Source organism: Callionymus lyra, unplaced genomic scaffold, assembly GCF_982586985.1.
Source record: "Callionymus lyra unplaced genomic scaffold, fCalLyr1.hap1.1 HAP1_SCAFFOLD_657, whole genome shotgun sequence".
Classification (NCBI taxonomy): Eukaryota; Metazoa; Chordata; class Actinopteri; order Syngnathiformes; family Callionymidae; genus Callionymus; species Callionymus lyra.
Genome location: NW_028258885.1, coordinates 15,001 through 20,486, shown reverse-complemented (window position 1 = coordinate 20,486; position 5,486 = coordinate 15,001). Strand labels below are relative to the sequence as shown.

The following is a 5,486-nucleotide window of genomic DNA, read 5'->3' as shown; positions in this document are numbered from 1 at the left end:
TTTTGAGGAGCAGTCACACTTAGGAAAAATCCGTTTGCGCTCACACCATCCCTCCCCATTAACCTCTAGGTGGTTGCGCTCGTGACATCAAAAAGACCACTTTTTGAGGAGCAGTCACACTTAGGAAAAATCCGTTTGCGCTCACACCATCCCTCCCCATTAACCTCTAGGTGGTTGCGCTCGTGACATCAAAAAGACCACTTTTTGAGGAGCAGTCAGACACCGAGGTTTTCTGGATTTATGTCCGTTTTCCTGGTTCTCTGACTCGGGCACCTTGTCACCGACATCCCCCCCTTCCCTGGTTCTATTTTGCCGATACTTTGGTGAGTTTTCTACCCGCAAACCAAGCCCCCCAAGCCCGCCGCCTGGTGGGGGAGCATGCCGCCTGGCCCGGTTCTATTTTAGGTCACTTTGGTGAGTTTTCTACCCGCAAACCAAGCCCCCCAAGCCCGCCGCCTGGTGGGGGAAGAGGCCCCCTGGTCCCGGTTCTATTTTAGGACACTTTGGTGAGTTTTCTACCCGCAAACCAAGCCCCCCAAGCCCGCCGCCTGGTGGGGGAAGATGCCCCCTGGTCCCGGTTCTATTTTAGGACACTTTGGTGAGTTTTCTACCCGCAAACCAAGCCCCCCAAGCCCGCCGCCTGGTGGGGGAACATGCCGCCTAGCCCGGTTCTATTTTAGGTCACTTTGGTGAGTTTTCTACCCGCAAACCAAGCCCCCCAAGCCCGCCGCCTGGTGGGGGAAGAGGCCCCCTGGTCCCGGTTCTATTTTAGGACACTTTGGTGAGTTTTCTACCCGCAAACCAAGCCCCCCAAGCCCGCCGCCTGGTGGGGGAACATGCCGCCTAGCCCGGTTCTATTTTAGGTCACTTTGGTGAGTTTTCTACCCGCAAACCAAGCCCCCCAAGCCCGCCGCCTGGTGGGGGAAGAGGCCCCCTGGTCCCGGTTCTATTTTAGGACACTTTGGTGAGTTTTCTACCCGCAAACCAAGCCCCCCAAGCCCGCCGCCTGGTGGGGGAACATGCCCCCTGGTCCTGGTTCTATTTTAGGACACTTTGGTGAGTTTTCTACCCGCAAACCAAGCCCCCCAAGCCCGCCGCCTGGTGGGGGAACATGCCCCCTGGTCCCGGTTCTATTTTAGGACACTTTGGTGAGTTTTCTACCCGGAAACCAAGCCCCCCAAGCCCGCCACCTGGTGGGGGAAGAGGCCCCCTGGTCCCGGTTCTATTTTAGGACACTTTGGTGAGTTTTCTACCCACACTGCAGGTCCCCAAATGCCGCCATCTGGTGGGGGAACATGCCGCCTGCACCGGTTCTATTTTAAGTCACTTTGGTGAGTTTTCTACCCACACTACGGGTCCCCAAATGCCGCCATCTGGTGGGGGAACATGCCGCCTGCACCGGTTCTATTTTAAGTCACTTTGGTGAGTTTTCTACCCACACTACGGCTCCCCAAATGCCGCCATCTGGTGGGGGAACATGCCGCCTGCACCGGTTCTATTTTAAGTCACTTTGGTGAGTTTTCTACCCACACTACGGGTCCCCAAATGCCGCCATCTGGTGGGGGAACATGCCGCCTGCACCGGTTCTATTTTAAGTCACTTTGGTGAGTTTTCTACCCACACTACGGGTCCCCAAATGCCGCCATCTGGTGGGGGAACATGCCGCCTGCACCGGTTCTATTTTAAGTCACTTTGGTGAGTTTTCTACCCACACTACGGGTCCCCAAATGCCGCCATCTGGTGGGGGAACATGCCGCCTGCACCGGTTCTATTTTAAGTCACTTTGGTGAGTTTTCTACCCACACTACGGGTCCCCAAATGCCGCCATCTGGTGGGGGAACATGCCGCCTGCACCGGTTCTATTTTAAGTCACTTTGGTGAGTTTTCTACCCACACCACGGGTCCCCAAATGCCGCCATCTGGTGGGGGAACATGCCGCCTGCACCGGTTCTATTTTAAGTCACTTTGGTGAGTTTTCTACCCACACCACGGGTCCCCAAATGCCGCCATCTGGTGGGGGAACTGCCGCCTAGTCCCGGTTCTATTTTAGGTCACTTTTCTCACTTTCTGACCCACAAATAATGCCCCAAATGCCGCCGCCTGGTGGGGGGAACTGCCGCCTAGTCCCGGTTCTATTTTAGGTCACTTTTCTCACTTTCTGACCCACAAATAATGCCCCAAATGCCGCCGCCTGGTGGGGGGAACTGCCGCCTAGTCCCGGTTCTATTTTAGGTCACTTTTCTCACTTTTCTACCCACAAATAATGCCCCAAATGCCGCCGCCTGGTGGGGGGAACTGCCGCCTAGTCCCGGTTCTATTTTAGGTCACTTTTCTCACTTTTCTACCCACAAATAATGCCCCAAATGCCGCCGCCTGGTGGGGGGAACTGCCGCCTAGTCCCGGTTCTATTTTAGGTCACTTTTCTCACTTTTCTACCCACAAATAATGCCCCAAATGCCGCCGCCTGGTGGGGGGAACTGCCGCCTAGTCCCGGTTCTATTTTAGGTCACTTTTCTCACTTTCTGACCCACAAATAATGCCCCAAATGCCGCCGCCTGGTGGGGGGAACTGCCGCCTAGTCCCGGTTCTATTTTAGGTCACTTTTCTCACTTTCTGACCCACAAATAATGCCCCAAATGCCGCCGCCTGGTGGGGGGAACTGCCGCCTAGTCCCGGTTCTATTTTAGGTCACTTTTCTCACTTTCTGACCCACAAATAATGCCCCAAATGCCGCCGCCTGGTGGGGGGAACTGCCGCCTAGTCCCGGTTCTATTTTAGGTCACTTTTCTCACTTTCTTACCCACAAATAATGCCCCAAATGCCGCCGCCTGGTGGGGGGAACTGCCGCCTAGTCCCGGTTCTATTTTAGGTCACTTTTCTCACTTTTCTACCCACAAATAATGCCCCAAATGCCGCCGCCTGGTGGGGGGAACTGCCGCCTAGTCCCGGTTCTATTTTAGGTCACTTTTCTCACTTTCTGACCCACAAATGATGCCCCAAATGCCGCCGCCTGGTGGGGGGAACTGCCGCCTAGTCCCGGTTCTATTTTAGGTCACTTTTCTCACTTTCTTACCCACAAATAATGCCCCAAATGCCGCCGCCTGGTGGGGGGAACTGAGGCCTAGTCCCGGTTCTATTTTAGGTCACTTTTCTCACTTTCTTACCCACAAATAATGCCCCAAATGCCGCCGCCTGGTGGGGGGAACTGAGGCCTAGTCCCGGTTCTATTTTAGGTCACTTTTCTCACTTTCTTACCCACAAATAATGCCCCAAATGCCGCCGCCTGGTGGGGGGAACTGCCGCCTAGTCCCGGTTCTATTTTAGGTCACTTTTCTCACTTTTCTACCCACAAATAATGGCAAAAAAAAATGCTTACAGCACCCAGTATTCCCAGGCGGTCTCCCATCCAAGTACTAACTGGGCCCGACCCTGCTTGGCTTCCGAGATCAGACGAGATCGGGCTCATTCAGGGTGGTGTGGCCGTAAGCGAGGGAAGCGCTTGTGAAATGCCCCAAAGTGTTGAAAATGTTCCCCAGGCCCCTGGTTCCCCATCCCCGCAGGAGGAGGCTCCCCAGGCCCCCTGGTGCAGGAGGAGGCTCCCCAGGCCCCTGGTTCCCCATCCCCGCAGGAGGAGGCTCCCCAGGCCCCCTGGTTCCCCATCCCCGCAGGAGGAGGCTCCCCAGGCCCCCTGGTGCAGGAGGAGGCTCCCCAGGCCCCATGGTTCCCCATCACCGCAGGAGGAGGCTCCCCAGGCCCCCTGGTTCCCCATCCCCGCAGGAGGAGGCTCCCCAGGCCCCCTGGTTCTCCATCCCCGCAGGAGGAGGCTCCCCAGGCCCCCTGGTTCTCCATGCCCGCAGGAGGAGGCTCCCCAGGCCCCCTGCTTCTCCATGCCCGCAGGAGGAGGCTCCCCAGGCCCCCTGGTTCTCCATGCCCGCAGGAGGAGGCTCCCCAGGCCCCATGGTTCCCCATCACCGCAGGAGGAGGCTCCCCAGGCCCCCTGGTTCCCCATCCCCGCAGGAGGAGGCTCCCCAGGCCCCCTGGTTCTCCATCCCCGCAGGAGGAGGCTCCCCAGGCCCCCATGTTCTCCATGCCCGCAGGAGGAGGCTCCCCAGGCCCCTTGGTTCTCCATGCCCGCAGGAGGAGGCTCCCCAGGCCCCCTGGTTCTCCATCCCCGCAGGAGGAGGCTCCCCAGGCCCCCTGGTTCCCCATCCCCGCAGGAGTAGGCTCCCCAGGCGCCCTGGTTCTCCATCCCCGCAGGAGGAGGCTCCCCAGGCCCCCTGGTTCTCCATCCCCGCAGGAGGAGGCTCCCCAGGCCCCATGGTTCCCCATCACCGCAGGAGGAGGCTCCCCAGGCCCCCTGGTTCCCCATCCCCGCAGGAGGAGGCTCCCCAGGCCCCCTGGTTCTCCATCCCCGCAGGAGGAGGCTCCCCAGGCCCCCATGTTCTCCATGCCCGCAGGAGGAGGCTCCCCAGGCCCCTTGGTTCTCCATGCCCGCAGGAGGAGGCTCCCCAGGCCCCCTGGTTCTCCATCCCCGCAGGAGGAGGCTCCCCAGGCCCCCTGGTTCCCCATCCCCGCAGGAGGAGGCTCCCCAGGCCCCCTGGTTCTCCATCCCCGCAGGAGGAGGCTCCCCAGGCCCCCATGTTCTCCATGCCCGCAGGAGGAGGCTCCCCAGGCCCCCTGGTTCTCCATGCCCGCAGGAGGAGGCTCCCCAGGCCCCCTGGTTCTCCATCCCCGCAGGAGGAGGCTCCCCAGGCCCCCTGGTTCCCCATCCCCGCAGGAGGAGGCTCCCCAGGCCCCCTGGTTCTCCATGCCCGCAGGAGGAGGCTCCCCAGGCCCCCTGGTTCTCCATCCCCGCAGGAGGAGGCTCCCCAGGCCCCCATGTTCTCCATGCCCGCAGGAGGAGGCTCCCCAGGCCCCTTGGTTCTCCATCCCCGCAGGAGGAGGCTCCCCAGGCCCCTGGTTCCCCATCCCCGCAGGAGGAGGCTCCCCAGGCCCCCTGGTTCTCCATGCCCGCAGGAGGAGGCTCCCCAGGCCCCCTGGTTCTCCATGCCCGCAGGAGGAGGCTCCCCAGGCCCCCTGGTTCTCCATCCCCGCAGGAGGAGGCTCCCCAGGCCCCTGGTTCTCCATGCCCGCAGGAGGAGGCTCCCCAGGCCCCCTGGTTCTCCATGACCGCAGGAGGAGGCTCCCCAGGCCCCCTGGTTCTCCATCCCCGCAGGAGGAGGCTCCCCAGGCCCCCTGGTTCCCCATCCCCGCAGGAGGAGGCTCCCCAGGCCCCCTGGTTCCCCATCCCCGCAGGAGGAGGCTCCCCAGGCCCCCTGGTTCTCCATCCCCGCAGGAGGAGGCCCCCCAGGCCCCTGGTTCCCCATCCCCGCAGGAGGAGGCTCCCCAGGCCCCCTGGTTCTCCATGCCCGCAGGAGGAGGCTCCCCAGGCCCCTGGTTGGGAGAGGGGGAAAAAGAGCAAAGTGTTTAAAAATGCCCCAAAGTGT

The 5,486-nt window shown here is 60.8% G+C and overlaps 1 non-coding gene across 1 annotated transcript; it reads right to left on the bottom strand.

Moving 5' to 3' along the window:
- Nucleotides 1–3,369: 3,369 nt before the first annotated feature.
- On the bottom strand, nt 3,370–3,488 carry LOC148057765 (5S ribosomal RNA). Its single transcript, XR_015710430.1, has one exon. It is a non-coding gene; the product is annotated as a 5S ribosomal RNA (ribosomal RNA).
- Between the last annotated feature and the right edge of the window lie 1,998 nt (nt 3,489–5,486).